We start from the raw sequence: 19,328 nt of genomic DNA on the forward strand, positions 1-19,328 counted from the left end.
ATTTAAATTCACACAGGACACCGGAAAAGACAAGAGAAATACTCCAGATGTGACAGACTGACCCTAGCCCCACGACACAAACTACTGCAGCATAAATACTGGAGGCTGAGACAGGAGGGGTCAGGAAACACTGTGGCCCCATCCGATGAAACCCCCGGACAGGGCCAAACAGGTAGGATATAACCCCACCCACTTTGCCAAAGCACAGCCCCCACACCACTGGAGGGATATCTCCAACCACCAACATACCATCCCGGGACAAGGCCGAGTATAGCCCACAAAGATCTCCGCCACGGCACAACCCAAGGGGGGGCGCCAACCCAGACAGGAAGACCACGTCAGTGACTCAACCCACTCAAATTGTTGAGGCACAGATCTGGGGAAGGGTAACAAAAAATGTCTGCAGCATTGAAGGTCCCCAAGAACACAGTGGCCTCCATCATTCTTAAATGGAATAAGTTTAGAACCACCAAAACTCTTCCTAGAGCTGGCCGCCCGGCCAAACTGAGTAATCAGGGGAGAAGGACCTTGGTCAGGGAGGTGACCAAGAACCCGATGGTCACTCTGACATAGCTAGAGTTCCTCTGTGGAAATGGGAGAACCTTCCAGAAGGACAACCATCTCTGCAGCACTCCACCAATCAGGCCTTTATGGCAGAGCGGCCAAACAGAAGCCACTCCTCAAAAATGTCTAAAAACATTGTTTATTTTTTTATCATTATGGGGTATTGTGTTTAGATTGATGAGGGAAAAAAACTATTTAAAACATTTTAGAAAAGGCTGTAACCTAACAAAATGTGGAAAAAGTCAAGGGGTCTGAATACATTCCAAAGGCACTGTACATTAACAAATTAACAGTAAACATGTCATCCCCCACGAATGACGCAGCCCCCCCTGGGCCAATTGACATGTTGTGTGTGACTAACAAATTTCTATGAATTACTGTAGCTCCCACCTTAGGCCAATCAGTGTAATTATGTAAATGCCGGATCTCTATGGCAAGACGCATCATTCACCCATGTTCAGTCAAAATCGGCCCAGTGATGTCTGAGATATCGCGTGTGACTAGCGTACGAACAAACGGACGGAAGGAGACAGATCCAGTCTCCTTTCCGATTGCATCATGGGGGACAATGAAATGAAAAGATGAATGGCTATATCACCATTCATTCATGTATTTGTCAGCTGCAAACAACAAGCAACTCTGCATTGCTAATGATCATTTATGTGTTGACGTTATTGGATGATCTGCCAGGTCCAGAGATTATAGTGCTGTTGAAGAATCATGATTAGTTGATTTCTGAAGCAATAGACCTACGTAAAAGGAGTTCCCCAGAGACTGGGCTCTCCACCTGCCGCTCTGCAATATGGGTAGCATCCCAAATGCCACCCTATTCCCTAAGTAGTGCACTACTTTTGACCATAGCCATATGGGCCCTGGTCAAAAGTAGTGCACTACATAGGGAATAGGGGGTCATTTTGGACATAGACCGGTCCTTCTGTATTCCCCTGCAATGTCAGAGACTTTAACCAAGAGAAGGAGAACAGAGTGGAACATAGAACATGTCAATAATGATCCCTTTCCGAAAATCCTGGTGGCACTGAAGTGTGTGTGTGTGTGTGTGTGTGTGTGTGTGTGTGTGTGTGTGTGTGTGTGTGTGTGTGTGTGTGTGTGTGTGTGTGTGTGTGTGTGTGTGTGTGTGTGTGTGTGTGTGTGTGTGTGTGTGTGTGTGTGTGTGTGTGTGTGTGAATGCATGCGGGTTACAAAAAGTCTGCAACGTATTGTGTTATCTACACTATAGCAGGGAAGTCTGGCTTATGGCTACTCCATCATTGTCAATTGAAAAGAAAAGCATCTTGTATGATATAGCAATAAAGAGCTACAGTTGAAGTCGGAAGTTTACATACACTTAGGTTGGAGTCAGTGAAAGTCGTTTTTCAACCACTCCACAAATTTCTTGTTAACAAACTATAGTTTTGACAAGTCGGTTAGGACATCCACTTTGTGTATGACACAAGTCATTTTTCCAACAATTGTTTACAGACAGATTATTTAACTTTTAACTCACTGTATCACAATTCCAGTGGATCAGAAGTTTACATACACTAAGTTGACTGTGCTTTAAAATAGCTCGAAAAATTCCAGAAAATGATGTCATGGCTTTAGAAGCTTCTCAATTGGAGGTGTACCTGTGGATATATTTCAAGGCCTATATACAAACGCAGTGCCTCTTTGCTTAACATCATTGGAAAATCAAAAGAAATCAGCCAAGACCTCAGAAAAAAAATTGTAGACCTCCACAAGTCTGGTTCATCCTTGGGAGCAATTTCCAAACGCCTGAAGGTGCCACGTTCATCTGTACAAACAATAGTACGCAAGTATAAACACCATGGGACCACGCAGCCGTCATACCGCATAGGAAGGAGACTCCTTCTGTCTCTTAGAGATGAACGTACTTTGATGCAAAAAGTGCAAATCAATCCCAGAACAACATCAAAGGACCTTGTGAAAATGCTGAAGGAAACAGGTACAAAAGTATCTATATCCACAGTAAAACAAGTCCTATATCAACATAACCTGAAAGACCTCTCAGCAAGGAAGAAGCCACTGCTCCAAAACTGCCATAAAAAAGCCAGACTACGGTTTGCAACTGCACATGGGGACAAAGATCGTACTTTTTGGAGAAATGTCCTCTGGTCTAATGAAACAAAAATAGAACTGTTTGGCCATAATGACCATCGTTATGTTTAGAGGAAAAGGGGGAGGCTTGCAAGCCGAAGAACACCATTCCAACCGTGAAGCACGGGGGTGGCAGCATCATGTTGTGGGGGTGCTTTGCTGCAGGAGGGATTGGTGCACTTCACAAAATAGATTGCATGATGAGGAAGGAAAAGTATGTGGATATATTGAAGCAACATCTCAAGACATCAGTCAGGAAGTTAAAGCTTGGTCACAAATGGGTCGTCCAAATGGACAATGACCCGAAGCACACTTCCAAAGTTGTGGCAAAATGGCTTAAGAACAACAAAGTCAAGGTATTGGAGTGGCCATCACAAAACCCTGACCTCAATCCTATAGAAAATTTGTGGGCAGAACAGAAAAATCATGTGCGAGCAAGGAGGCCTACAAACCTGACTCAGTTACACCAGCTCTGTCAGGAGGAATGGGACAAAATTCACCCAACTTATTGTGGGAAGCTTGTAGAAGGCTACCCAAAACATTTAACCCAAGTTTAACAATTTAAAGGCAATGCTACCAAATACTAATTGACTGTATGTAAACTTCTGACCCACTGGGAATGTGATGAAAGAAATAAAAGCTGAAATAAATCATTCTCTCTACTATTATTCTGATATTTCACATTCTTGAAATGTGAAATATCTAACTGACCTAAGACAGGGAATTTTTACTATGATTAAATGTCAGGAATTGTGAAAAACTGAGTTTAAATATATTTGGCTAAGGTGTATGTAAACTTCTGACTTCAACTGTATATGGCCCTTCTTCTCCACTGTCATGACAGTCTTCCTCCCCCTCTGTCACACACTATGACAGTCCAAGAACACACAAGTGCTGGAGAGTGGGACTGTTCAGGTTGGAGTGTTTAGACTGCATCACAGCTGGAATAACATTAAATAGGAAGTAAAGATGCATCTAGAAAACCACTGAGGCTATTCTCAAAGTGTCTCTGACCATAAAAGGCCAAAGACTCTGCAACTCTATCCAGTAACATACCACACTTGCTTAGCACACAACATAACATAGGCTTAAAATAGCAAATACTATATAAGCCTCCCTGAAAATGTGTCCAAACGTATGTAGTTGAAATGACTGTTGATTTGGTCCATTGTTTAGAATGGGCTAAATCCTTTATATCCTGTTGCACTGACATTGTGTCTAATGGTGTTGCAGTAACTTCAGCACCCACCTCCACCTGTAACCTGTAACCACGCAATGAGTAAGTTATACCTTTATGTTATAATTTACAATACTAATGTACTGTAGGAGGATTTCACAGAGGGAGTGTTAGAAAAATACTCTTGCTTTTAGTGTCGTCCACCACCCAAATGTTGCAAGTGTTATGTGTAGTTTAATTGACTTGTACATACTTGCCTGTTTGTTCTGAGCTTATTTTAGTAGTAGTTTTAGAACTATATGACTAGTATGATACTTTATAAGAATTTAAAGAATAGTACCACAACCTTGTCTGTGAGATTTCTTTGTTGTTGCCTATAAAACGTATGTTTTCTCTTCAGTTTTCGATGACACTGACATCTGCTGGTGAAACACATAACTTCATCTAGGTTATCTTCTTAAAAGTATGTAGACACCTCCTTGTCGAACATCTCATTCCAAAATCACGGGCGTTAATATGGAGTTGGTCCCCCCTTTGCTGCTATAACAGCCTCCACTCTTCTCAGAAGGCTTTCCACTAGATGTTGGAACATTGCTGTGGGGACTTCCAACGATTGAGCCACAAGAGCATTAGTGAGATCGGGCACTGATATTGGGTGATTAGGCCTGGCTCGCAGTCGGCGTTCCAATTCATCCTAAAGGTGTTCGATGGGGTTGAGGTCAGGACTCTGTGCAGGCCAGTCAAGTTCTTCCATCATATTAATATGATTATTTATAATATAATAAACATGTAGATGATTTATATTATAATAAAACATGTAGATGATTTACGTCTCAAAATGTATCTTACATGGCAGTGTACATTTTTAGATTGCTCCCATCAGATCATGTTGTATTACGCGCTGTTGAAAGCTTTTACTTCATGGTGCAATCAACAGCACTCAAATCTTATGATACTGTGTTCATTTACGCTGAATATAGGCCTACGTTCCTTGGATGATCACTGCTCATCCAAGGAAGAAAATTTGAATGGTGACTCATTGCCAGTAGATTTAGTGCATTTACAGTGTGCAATTACAGCCAGAAGTCTCAAACTGAAAGGAAAACCCACCCACGCCCAAAACAACAACAACTCAGACAATGATTCATTTCAAATTTCAACTTAATATGTAGACACACACCAACGCAAGAACATTCATCATGTTGATATAGGGTAAATATTTTACGTAGATATTTCATTCCATTCGATTTCCACCATTCCAATTCCATCCTTCCAATTCCATCATTCTAATTCCATCACTCTAGTTCCATCATTCCAATTCCATAATTTTAATTCCATAATTCTAATTCCATCATTCTAATTCCATCATTCTAGTTCCATCATTCCAATTCCATAATTTTAATTCCATAATTCTAATTCCATCATTCTAATTCCATCATTCCAATTCCATCATTCTAATTCCATCCTTCCAATTCCATCATTCTAGATCCATCATTCCAATTCCATCATTCTAATTCCATCATTCCAATTCCATCATTCTAATTCCATCATTCTAGTTCCATCATTCCAATTCCATCATTCCAATTCCATCATTCTAATTCCATCATTCTAAATCCATCATTCTAGTTCCATCATTCTAATTCCATCATTCTAATTCCATCATTCTAGTTCCATCATTCCAATTCCATCATTCTAAATCCATCATTCTAGTTCCATCATTCTAATTCCATCATTCTAATTCCATCATTCCAATTCCATCATTCTAATTCCATCATTCTAGTTCCATCATTCTAGTTCCATCATTCTAATTCCATCATTCTAATTCCATCATTCTAAATCCATCATTCCATTTCCACCATTCCAATTCCATCATTCTAATTCCATCATTCTAATTCCATCATTCTAAATCCATCATTCCATTTCCACCATTCCAATTCCATCATTCTAATTCCATCATTCTAAATCCATCATTCCATTTCCACCATTCCATTTCCACCATTCCAATTCCATCATTCTAATTCCATCATTCTAAATCCATCATTCCATTTCCACCATTCCAATTCCATCCTTCCAATTCCATCATTCTAGTTCCATCATTCCAATTCCATCATTCCAATTCCATCATTCTAATTCCATCATTCTAATTCCATCATTCCAATTCCATCATTCTAAATCCATCATTCCATTTCCACCATTCCAATTCCATCATTCTGATTCCATCATTCCAATTCCATCATTCCAATTCCATCATTCTAATTCCATCATTCCAATTCCATCATTCCAATTCCATCATTCTAGATCCATCATTCCAATTCCATCATTCTAATTCCATCATTCCAATTACATAATTTTAATTCCATCATTCCAATTCCATCATTCTAATTCCATCATTCCAATTCCATCATTCTAATTCCATCATTCTAGTTCCCTCATTCCATTTCCACCATTCCAATTCCATCCTTCCAATTCCATCATTCTAATTCCATCACTCTAGTTCCATCATTCCAATTCCATAATTTTAATTCCATAATTCTAATTCCATCATTCTAATTCCATCATTCTAGTTCCATCATTCCAATTCCATAATTTTAATTCCATAATTCTAATTCCATCATTCTAATTCCATCATTCCAATTCCATCATTCTAATTCCATCCTTCCAATTCCATCATTCTAGATCCATCATTCCAATTCCATCATTCTAATTCCGTCATTCCAATTCCATCATTCTAATTCCATCATTCTAGTTCCATCATTCCAATTCCATCATTCCAATTCCATCATTCTAATTCCATCATTCTAAATCCATCATTCTAGTTCCATCATTCTAATTCCATCATTCTAATTCCATCATTCTAGTTCCATCATTCTAATTCCATCATTCCAATTCCATCATTCTAATTCCATCATTCTAATTCCATCATTCTAGTTCCATCATTCTAATTCCATCATTCCAATTCCATCATTCTAATTCCATCATTCTAGTTCCATCATTCCAATTCCATCATTCTAATTCCATCATTCCAATTCCATCATTCTAATTCCATCATTCTAGTTCCATCATTCCAATTCCATCATTCTAATTCCATCATTCCAATTCCATCATTCTAATTCCATCATTCTAGTTCCATCATTCTAATTCCATCATTCTAATTCCATCATTCCAATTCCATCATTCTAATTCCATCATTCTAGTTCCATCATTCTAGTTCCATCATTCTAATTCCATCATTCTAATTCCATCATTCTAAATCCATCATTCCATTTCCACCATTCCAATTCCATCATTCTAATTCCATCATTCTAATTCCATCATTCTAAATCCATCATTCCATTTCCACCATTCCAATTCCATCATTCTAATTCCATCATTCTAATTCCATCATTCTAAATCCATCATTCCATTTCCACCATTCCAATTCCATCCTTCCAATTCCATCATTCTAGTTCCATCATTCCAATTCCATCATTCCAATTCCATCATTCTAATTCCATCATTCTAATTCCATCATTCTAATTCCATCATTCCAATTCCATCATTCTAAATCCATCATTCCATTTCCACCATTCCAATTCCATCATTCTAATTCCATCATTCCAATTCCATCATTCCAATTCCATCATTCCAATTCCATCATTCTAATTCCATCATTCCAATTCCATCATTCTAATTCCATCATTCCAATTACATAATTTTAATTCCATCATTCCAATTCCATCATTCTAATTCCATCATTCCAATTCCATCATTCTAATTCCATCATTCCAATTACATAATTTTAATTCCATCATTCCAATTCCATCATTCTAATTCCATCATTCTAATTCCCTCATTCTAATTCCATCATTCTAATTCCCTCATTCCATTTCCACCATTCTAATTCCATCATTCTAATTCCATCATTCTAATTCCCTCATTCCATTTCCACCATTCTAATTCCATCATTCTAATTCCATCATTCTAATTCCCTCATTCCATTTCCACCATTCTAATTCCATCATTCTAATTCCATCATTCTAATTCCATCATTCCATTTCCAGCCTGGACTCTATTACCTATGATCTACTACCACTACAACTCTATTTACTATCACCTTAGATTGAATACCCATATCAGATGTCTTACACTATCGTCAAAGGGATAGTAGTGTTACCATGAGATCGCACTTAAACCAAAGTATAGAACGATGCCTGTATCTATGTGCTTTTCTGTATCCAGGCTTTTTGAAAACATTATCTGTATATCACCGCAGAGCTATACGCTAGAGAATTAAACTTGCTTTTCAAAGAGATGACTTGCATATTCTCAATTGTAATACTGTGATTAGGAGCCTCGTGATCTGACTAATGACAGTGGACAGTGTTGAGTACCTGCTAACCGCTCGTATCATTTCATCTTCTGCCTTTTAGCTTCTGGAATGAGTAGAGTGAGTAGTCATCATGCCAACGGCCTTCGTCAGAGCTTACGCAGCCAGTGTGACCTGTGCATCAGTCCAGCTGGTGCTCTCGCACCCACTGGCTTTGTGAAAGAGAGAACACAGAGACAAATGCATAGTCCAACGCAGTGGTGACCCGTCATTCAGGGCATGTGGGTTTTGAGCCCCACATTTTTTGCCCAAAAAATCAAAAGAATAAAAACAACATGTATATATGTATATATAATTTTATTTTTTGGGGGGGGCTTGCCTGTTTTACATGTTATTTTGGCATTAATACGTGTCACATATCAGTTTGCAAACTATTTTAAAAAAAATGTATGTAATTGAGCTAATAAAGTTGCATACAAACAGGCAGCTCCAAAATGCAGGTGTTTCAGCCTAGCTCAGTGCTTTCTGTGGTGATGGGGCAGGCCAGCAGAAAATAGGAGCATTGCACCGTGATTGGCTCAGCATTGCACCGTGATCGGCTCAGTGTTCTGTCACTCATGGGGACACTACATCACCCGCCTTTAGTAAGGGTAGACACCAAGAATGTGAGCCCTTTGGGTGCTGCCATAGAGTTACATTAGAAGTGTCCTTCCAAGAAGGCTCAAGGTCATTGAAATTACGATGAAATTACGTAAAATCACGATATATCTACAGTAGTTTGATTGGACTGATCATGTAAACATCTTACTTTCAAAATCTTAGCTAGCAGTCATCATCATGAATCAAGTAGACAATCTACTGGCAAATCCTTTTTAATCCTTGTCATATGAAGAGAAATAACGAAGAGAAATTATAGATAAAACGTATCGGTGCTCATTGGCCACTGCATATAAACATTACACAAGTTGGAAATCGCATATTCAACAATGAGTTGTTTGGAAGCAATCGGTGACAGTGGCTAACCACAAGCATTGCAACTGGGAAGTCAGACTGGGAAAATACGTTTTGAACGGTCATCCAACTCGGAATTGTAAATCTTTTTCTTTGATGGCAAAATTTGCCGACGAAGGACCGCCGCACACAACAATGTGAGTCCAAAAATGTCTTATATGCTTCTGCATAAATGATGTAATATGCCAGGGAGATATGGTCAGCCATATCAGCTCTGTTTTTTTTAAAAGGCAGTGAATGAGGCTGAATGAACTGTTTCGCTGCCAGACAAGGCTCTGCTGATAGCCAGGTGTAGCGGTGGTAAGGATTCACTCCATGGTGCTGGAAGGAAAGCTCTGCTGTTGGTACAGCTTTGTGTAGGCACTAACAGTTTGTGGGCACCGCTTGTTGCCGTTATTGTGCAATTAATGTATTGTTTACTGTTGTGGCTTTGATTTTGCCCCACCAAGATTTACATGCTAAAATCGCCACTGGTCCAATGCAACCTCCAAAGGAAATGGAGAGTTTGCCATTAGTGCAGGCAACAGAGATACAGGTGAAGGATCTTAATTTGATCACCCTGTTGCAGGATAACTTTCCTGTAATGCACATATAAAATGTGTGGTGTATTTGAGTTTTAAAAATCCTTCTAAAGTTTGCAATTTCAACTTTGACATTTCAGACTTGATTTGCCCTAGCAAAGAATCAGCCTCTACAAAAATGTCCATTAATTATAATCCACATAATGATTCACATTTCCTGTTGCTGCAGGATTATTTTCCTGCTGTAGCAAACTGGCTCAAATCAAGATCCTATATCTATCTTTACAGCATATTGGGCTGCGTAGTCAGATAGAGAAGTCACTATCGTCACCATCTGAAATTGAACTGTCATCAGCTACGAGAGTGAGAAGCTATGTAATTTGATAGGGCTGGGGTATTCTTGTCGAGTAGCTTGCAGGACTACTAATGAAACAGACCTTATTTCCAGTGACGTTTCCTAGCAGTGGCTTTCCCACCATAATCTGTAAATGTTTTCACCAGCAGATGGCATGATCCACAATGTTTGATATTTATACGATGAGTTTACACTATAGAGAGTAATAGTAATGGCGTCTTTTTGTAGGCACTAACTGAGGCTCCCTCCGCCGTGGCTTGTCGGCCGAAGCCTATGCGTAAATGAATAGGGGTTTTGGATAAATGCAGACAATAAGGTTTGTGGTAAACACAGGCTTAGGAGATCTTATACGTTTTGTTTTATGATATAATCTTCATCAGCTAAAGTTACTTTTGGAAGCATTTATGTAATCAAAACAAGCACATACAGGCTTCATCATTCATAAAGGTCACGTTAACGACTGATATTATCTCATAGAAGAAAACTTAGAAGATCTCCTAAGCCTGTGTTACCCTCAGACCTTATTTTCCCAAAATCCCATTCGTTCTCCATTCATTTTTTCGGAAGGAATGGCTGAACAAACCGGACGTTTTGGGACTACAAGCTGGCGAGTTCTACAGCATTCACATTCCACTGAGGACTTCCCAGTCTCTCTATTATTTTAGAGCTTCTGTCTGTTGCTGAGTTTTAGCTCATTACAGGGTGTTAATGTGTGTTTATAGTGTGGAGTATAGTATATGTGTGTGCCTGCCCACATTTGTAGTAATATAAACATCCTGTAGCCTCCTCCACCCGACGCTGACTGACTGACTGACTGACTGACTGACTGACTGACTGACTGACTGACTGACTGACTGACTGACTGACTGACTGACTGACTGACTGGCTGAAGGTGTGAACTCTGACAGCAGAAGTCATAGGGTGCCATCTGGTGGATACAGAAGAAAATGTCTCATCTCAGATTAGTTTAACCAGCTCACAGAACCTTGAGCTAGTCCCATGTTCCTCACTCCTGGTCTTGGAGGACCAATGGTACCGTTTTCACACTTACAGAGCCAAGCCAAGCAAAGCCATTTGTAGTTGTAAATGGTATTTGGTCTTTAAAACGGGAAACTCTTTGTACTATAACACTTCATTCAAAAGACTCAATCATGGTCCACTCTTACTGACAGTTATGGCTGCATCGTGTGATGTATTGTTGTCTCAGCCTTCTTGCCCTTTGTGCTGTTGTCTGTGCCCAATAATGTATGTGTCATGTTTTGTGCTGCTACCATTTTGTGCTGCTGCCATGTTGTGTTGCTACCATGTTGTGCTGCTGCCATGTTGTGTTGCTACCATGCTATGTTGTTGTCTTAGGTCTTGTCGTGATGTGTGTTTTGTCCTGTGTATATATATATGGTTTTTTTTTTAATCCCAGTCCCCGTCCCCGCAGGAGGCCTTTTGCCTCTTGGTAGGCCGTCATTGTAAATAAGAATTTGTTCTTAACTGACTAAATTAAGGTTAAATATAAATATAAAAATATAAAATGTAAATACATTTCCATTTTTCTTTCTACTACAATGAGAGGTAAACTTTATCATGTAACACTTTATTTGGATAGTCCATCTGTAGATGCTCTACAGACTATGTACAGACTATAAGTAACATTTAAATTAACCTTAACCCTAACCTTAACCCTAACCCTAACCCTAGCCCTAACCCTAGCCCTAGCCCGAGCCCGAACCCTAACCCTAGCCCTAACCTTAACCCTAGCAGTTGTTTATCAACAGCTAATTTGTTGATAGTATGACTATCTGTACAGCATCTACAGATGGACTATCCGGACTATCCAAATCAAGTGTGATCCTTTATCATACTTTTCTTCCTTCCAGTCCCTATCTCTGATGTGAAGCCCACTAGCGTACATATGCTTCCATGAATATGTACTGCTATCTGAAATACCTGGAGGTGCAGAGTAAACAGAGTCAGATAGAAGGTCTACAGAGAAGCTGCTGAAGAGCCCAGCTCCAGTTTGGCTTGGCCCACATACTGACAGAGCCATGGAGCATAAACCATTCCCCCCTGTCTGCTTTCATGTGGTGGAGTCATCCATCTTGGAGACATCCCAGCTACACATCACAGTCACTTTTACATTTTAGTAATTTAGCAGACACTCTTACCAAGAGCAATTAGGCTTAAGTGCCTTGCTCAAGGGCACATCGACAGATTTTTCACCTAGTCAGCTCAGGGATTTGAACCAGCACCTTCCAGTTACTGGTCCAACATTCTTAACCACTAGGCTACCTGCCGCCCACAGACACACATTTGAAGACACATGCGCACACATGCGCACACACACACACTCGCGTGCACACACAGATAGTCAAAAAGCGACTGTAACTTTTAAAAGAAGAGGTTCTATATGTGAAGTGGGATATGGACATGAAGCTAGAGTTAGGGTTGAACTGAGATATGGACATGAAGCTAGGGTGAGGGTTGAACTGGGATATGGACATGAAGCTAGAGTTAAGGTTGAACTGAGATATGGACATGAAGCTAGGGTTACGGTTGAACTGGGATATGGACATGAAGCTAGAGTTAAGGTTGAACTGGGATATGGACATGAAGCTAGAATTAGGGTTGAACTGGGATGGGATGTGGATATGAAGCTAGGGTTTGGGTTGAACTGGGATGTGGATATGACGCTAGGGTTTGGGTTGAACTGGGATATGGACATGAAGCTAGGGTTAGGGTTGAACTGGGATGGGATGTGGATATGAAGCTAGGGTTTGGGTTGAACTGGGATAGGATGTGGATATGAAGCTAGGGTTAGGGTTCAACTGGGGTATGGACATGAAGCTAGGGTTTGGGTTGAACTGGGATGGGATGTGGATATGAAGCTAGTGTTTGGGTTGAACAGGGATGAGATGTGGATATGAAGCTAGGGTTAGGGTTGAACAGGGATGGGAGGTGGATATGAAGCTAGGGTTACGGTTGAACTGGGATTGGAGGTGGATATGAAGCTAGGATTAGGGTTGAACTGGGGATGGGATGTGGATATCAAATGAAATCAAAGTTTATCTGTCACGTGCACCGAATACAACACCTTACAGTGAAATGCTTACTTACAGGCTCTAACCAATAGTGCAAAAAAGGTATTAGGTGAACAATAGGTAAGTAAAGAAATAAAAACAACAGTAAAAAGACAGTGAAAAATAACAGTAGCGAGGCTAAATACAGTAGCGAGGCTATAAAAGTAGCGAGGCTACATACAAACACCTGTTAGTCAGGCTGATTGAGATAGTATGTAAATGTAGATATGGTTAAAGTGACTATGCATATATGATAAACAAAGAATAGCAGTAGCGTAAAAGAGGGGTTGGCGGGTGGTGGGTGGCAGGACACAATGCAGATAGTCCGGTTAGCCAATGTGCGGGAGCACTGGTTGGTCGGGCCAATTGAGGTAGTATGTACATGAATGTATAGTTAAAGTGACTATGCATATATGATAAACAGAGAGTAGCAGCAGCGTAAAAGAGGGGTTGGGGGGGCACACAATGCAAATAGTTTGGGTAGCCATTTGATTACCTTTTCAGGAGTCTTATGGCTTGGGGGTAACTGTTGAGAAGCCTTTTTGTCCTAGACTTGGCACTCCGGTACCGCTTGCCATGCGGTAGTAGAGAGAACAGTCTATGACTGGGGTGTCTGGGGTCTTTGACAATTTTTAGGGCCTTCCTCTGATACCGCCTGGTGTAGAGGTCCTGGATGGCAGGCAGTTTAGCCCCAGTGATGTACTGGGCTGTACGCACTACCCTCTGTAGTGCCTTGTGGTCGGAGGCCGAGCAATTGCCGTACCAGGAAGTGACGCAACAAGTCAGGATGCTCTCGATGTTGCAGCTGTAGAACCTTTTGAGGATCTCAGGACCCATGCCAAATCTTTTCAGTTTCCTGAGGGGGAATAGGCTTTGTCGTGCCCCCTTCACGACCGTCTTGGTGTGTTTGAGCCATTCTAGTTTGTTGGTGATGTGGACACCAAGGAACTTGAAGCTCTCAACCTGCTCCACTACAGCCCCGTCGATGAGAATAGGGGCGTGCTCAGTCCTCCTTTTCCTGTAGTCCACAATCATCTCCTTAGTCTTTGTTACATTGAGGAATAGGTTGTTATTCTGGCACCACCCAGCCAGGTATCTGACCTCCTTCCTATAGGCTGTCTCATCGTTGTCGGTGATCAGACATACTTCTGTTGTGTCGTCTGCAAACTTAATGATGGTGTTGTGCCTGGCCATGCAGTCGTGGGTGAACAGGGAGTACGGGAGGGGACTGAGCACGCACCCCTGGGGGGCCCCAGTGTTGAGGATCAGCGTGGCAGATGTGTTGCTACCTACCCTCACCAACCGGGGGCGGCCCCTCAGGAAGGCCAGGATCCAGTTGCAGAGGAAGGTGTTTAGTCCCAGGATCCTTAACTTAGTTATGAGCTTTGCGGGTACTATGGTGTTGAATGCTGAGCTGTAGTCAATTAATAGCATTCTCACATAAGTGTTCCTTTTGTCCAGGTGGAAAAGGGCAGTGTGGAGTGCGATAGAGACTGCATCATCTGTGGATCTGTTTGGGCGGAATGAAAATTGGAGTGGGTCTAGGGTTTCTGGGATAATGATGTTGATGTGAGCCCTTACCGGCCTTTCCAAGCACTTCATGGCTACGGACGTGAGTGCTACGGGTCTGTAGTCATTTAGGCAGGTTGCCTTTGTGTTCTTGGGCACAGGGACTATGGTGGTCTGCTTGAAACATGTTGGTATTACAGACTGTGGCAGACCAGGGGGTTTGGTCAAGACGTTTACCCATATCAGACACGGACAGAGAAGGTTTAGCTCAGTTTCAATGGTGTTTATTTAAATAATAGATCAAAAAGAAAAGGATAGGTCTCCCCTATGAGACACTCTCCAGGATGTCGGGTCTGGCTGTATCTTGTCGGGCACAAAACTGAACTCCCTCTTGTTACCTCTGCAACCGTCAACAATAACACGGGAGTCCTTTCTTCCACCCACTCCTCCTCTGTGCTGCCCTTCTGGCAGCTTTATGGGCCTTGCACAGCTGGTGAGCAATCCGCCCTTGATTACTCACCAGCTCCCAATCAGCCCCAATTAGTCCTGGCTGGAGAGCCCGTCGAGACCTGGCACGTCCAGCATATGGAGCCATCGCCTCGTGATGTATACTCCATCTGTTACCAGGCCTCGACGAGTCTCCCCCTGGTGGCTGACCTGCTGTACGCCACAAGACTCAATCAGGGACATGTTGAAAATATCAGTGAAGACACCTGCCAGTTGGTCAGCACATGCCCAGAGCACACGTCCTGGTAATCCGTCTGGCCCCGCAGCCTTGTGTATGTTGACCTGTTTGGTCTTACTCACGTTGGCTACGGAGAGCGTGATCACACAGTTGTCCGAAACAGCTGATGCTCTCATGCATGCCTCAGTGTTGCTTGCCTCGAAGCGAGTATAGAAGTGATTTAGCTTGTCTGGTAGGCTCGAGTCACTGGGCAGCTCGCGGCTGTGCTTCCCTTTGTAGTCTGTAATAGTTTGCAAGCCCTGCCACATAAGCTGAGCGCCGGAGCCGGTGTAGTATGATTCAATCTTAGCCCCGTATTGACGCATTGCCTGTTTGATGGTTCGTCGCAGGGCATTGCAGGATTTCTTGTAAGCTTCTGGGTTAGCGTCCCACACCTTGAAGGCGGCAGCTCTACCCTTTAGCTCAGTGCGAATGTTTCCTGTAATCCATGGCTTCTGGTTGGGGTATGTACGTACAGTCACTGTGGGGACGACGTCCTCGATACACTTATTGATAAAGCCAGTGACTGATGTGGATATGAAGCTAGGGTTAGGGTTGAACTGGGAAGGGAGGTGGATATGAAGCTAGGGTTAGGGTTGAACTGGGATTGGAGGTGGATATGAAGCTAGGGTTAGGGTTGAACTGGGATTGGAGGTGGATATGAAGCCAGGGTTAGGGTTGAACTGGGAATGGAGGTGGATATGAAGCTAGGGTTAGGGTTGAACTGGGATTGGAGGTGGATATGAAGCTAGGGTTAGGGTTGAACTGGAATTGGAGGTGGATATGAAGCTAGGGTTAGGGTTGAAATGGGATGGGATGTGGATATGAAGCTAGGGTTAGGGTTGAACTGGGATTGGAGGTGGATATGAAGCTAGGGTTAGGGTTGAACTGGGATTGGAGGTGGATATGAAGCTAGGGTTAGGGTTGAACTGGGATGAGATGTGGACATGAAGCTAGGGTTAGGGTTGAACTGGGATGGGAGGTGGATATGAAGCTAGGGTTAGGGTTGAACTGGGATGGGATGTGGACATGAAGCTAGGGTTACGGTTGAACTGGGATAGAATGTGGACATGAAGCTAGGGTTAGGGTTGAACTGGGATGGAATGTGGACATGAAGCTAGGGTTATGGTTGAACTGGGATGGAATGTGGATATGAAGCCAGGGTTACAGTTGAACTGGGATGGAATGTGGACATGAAGCTAGGGTTACGGTTGAACTGGGATGGAATGTGGACATGAAGCTAGGTTTGAATCGGGGTGTGGACATGAAGCTAGGTTTAGGGGTAGGTTGTGGTTGAAGCTAGGGTTAGGGTTGAACTGGGGTGTGGACTTAAAGCTAAAGTTAGGGTTAGTGGCCATCCCAGTAGCTAACTGTGGTAACAGTAGTAATTATTTCCCAGAGACTCATTAGCGAAGGATAAGAAGAGACACAGAACTTAATCTGCCCACCACTCAGCACACTCCACAGGGTTTCCCTCCAGGGGTGATGAAAAGGGCTGGGGAGACATACTAAGACTGTCCCCTTGGCTCCCTCACCAGACCCAATCAGAAGGGGGGCATTAAACCTTGCTCCCCCCCTCCCTCCCCCCCAACATAATTAGTGAGCTACAGTGGAAGAGGAACAAGGATAGCCACAGAGCCCAACAGAGCTCCAATTTTCAGTCACTACACTCCGGGTTGAGATGGCTAATAGCCTCCACTTCTTCTCTAAAATCCCTTAAACTAACGTGCATCAACCCGAGAGGAGAGGCGAGACGTGGACCCCTGTCAATCAACAGCTGATTATCTCCTCCTCTTGCTCCCTTTCCTCCAGGGAATAATGACACTTTGAACAGTGATAGTCCCTGATTGCTTTCTATTGGAGCATTGAGAAACAATTACACATTGGTAACCACTGTCCATCTTGAGAAGCCTAGCTTCCGGAGTCAATTGCCCATGCAAAGATGTCACAGTTGCGAAAAACAAACAAATCCAACGTTTTGGCTTGGGGAAGGCTTAAAACAAAATAATGAGAGAGAGAGAGAGAGAGAGAGAGAGAGAGAGAGAGAGAGATGCAGTGTCTTGAAAGTAACAGGGTTTGAACAGCAGGAACTTACTTCCCCATTAAGAACAGTTACTTACACGTCGGTAACCGCTGCCCATCTTCCGAAGTTAATTTCTCATGCAAAGACGTCACAGTTGCGTGTGGCGAGTGTTCTCATTGGGAGTTTATTTCAGCATCTGCAACATTGCTAATCTCACCAGGGATATGTCTCATCTGACTATTCATGAGGGAATTGCTTTTTACCAATGCACGTCCATTGACAAATGACTCAACATGTTTTTCTAATTATAGCTTTACATGTCAGGTATAGGTCTCTCTGTTCGTTGTGTCTGTGTGTCTGTGTGTCTGTCTCTTGTCTCTAGGGGTCTAATTCAGCACGTGATGATCTTCATGAACATTGGATGGACTGTGTGTTTGCATGTGTGGCTACGTAGCTGTACTATAAGTGTGTGTCTACGCATGCAAACACACTTAACTATAATGGAAACCTGAGACCATCATTTTAATTCAGTGTTTTCCCTCTGATACTGTGAGAACATTTGCAACTCTCAACTGACAGCAACTCTAGCAGCACTGAATTTTAAACATACATGAGTTTGACCAAAACATTACATATTAACAATTTCTTTAGAACTATGTGGATTGTTTGCAATTAAAGTTTCATAAACTGGCACAACCTTTCAAATAAAGCCTTTGATACTGATTTCCTACAATCAGGTTTTTGCTTAAAAATAACTTTGTGTTTTACAGTAACTCATAAAAATACCCTATTCAGTGGGAACTTTTCAACGATTAGGCTTTAGAAATATGACAATACGCAGTTTTGTTCACTTGCCTGATGCTTTGAAGCTAATAAAAAAGTAACGGCACACTTCATAAGTCACTCTTCACTGGAGAGACACTTCAATGAACTGGCCCATAAATGATAAAGCTGGGATATTACACACACACACACACACACACACACACACACACACACACACACACACACACACACACACACACACACACACACACACACACACACACACACACACACACACACACACACACACACACACACACACACACACACACACACACAAGGCTCTATGGCTCTCCTACCGAACATCCATAACTGTCAGCAGCAGACGGGGGATAGCTGGCCTCTGACACCACAGGAGTTTGAAAACACCAGGGACCCCAGTGCAGGCTGGGAGTTAGCATGAACGATGGGACCCGGCTGAAACGTCTGTCAGCGGAGTGTAGGCCTGATGAAGAGAAAACACACACTTAAGGAGTGTGTGGAAGGGAGGTGTGTGTGTGCCCACACGTTTGTATGTGTGTGTGTGTGTGATGTTTAGCGAGAAGTCAGTGTGAATGGGTGTTAGTAATGTTATTGTAGGCCAAAGGCAAATGTTTGGAGTTACAGTGGTAGGAGTGTTAAGCGTTGATTATCAGTCATCTGAATGAAACAGAGGGTGTCTGCAAAGAAAGAACGGCTAGTGTGATAATCTCATGTAAAAGCTAGTTTTCCAGTCAGCATTTCTCTCAAGGCATGACGCTAAAGTACAGAATCCACAAACAACAGACGGCCCTCAGGACCCTCGGGTGTGTGTGATGTCACCCCCCCCTGTGCACACCAGAGAGGTGATGTCAATGGAAGGGGATGTGGGTCCGGATCTTCCATTGGTCGCAGCGTAATAGCCCTGGTTACACACACACACACACACACACACACACACACACACACACAGACCCAAACACACATACACACACACACACACACATCCTGCCCCCCCACACTCACAAAAACTATCATCCAATATGATGCCTTGCAGACAGTAATCGGACACCTTTTCTTTCCTATGAGAGGAAAATGGCTGCTCCTCTCTTCTTACAGACAGACAGGCCGCAGTAAGAGTCCTATCCTTCCATAATTAGATTTAACAG

Source organism: Salmo salar, chromosome 10 (assembly GCF_965601325.2).
Source record: "Salmo salar chromosome 10, fSalSal1, whole genome shotgun sequence".
In the NCBI taxonomy this organism is placed as follows: Eukaryota; Metazoa; Chordata; class Actinopteri; order Salmoniformes; family Salmonidae; genus Salmo; species Salmo salar.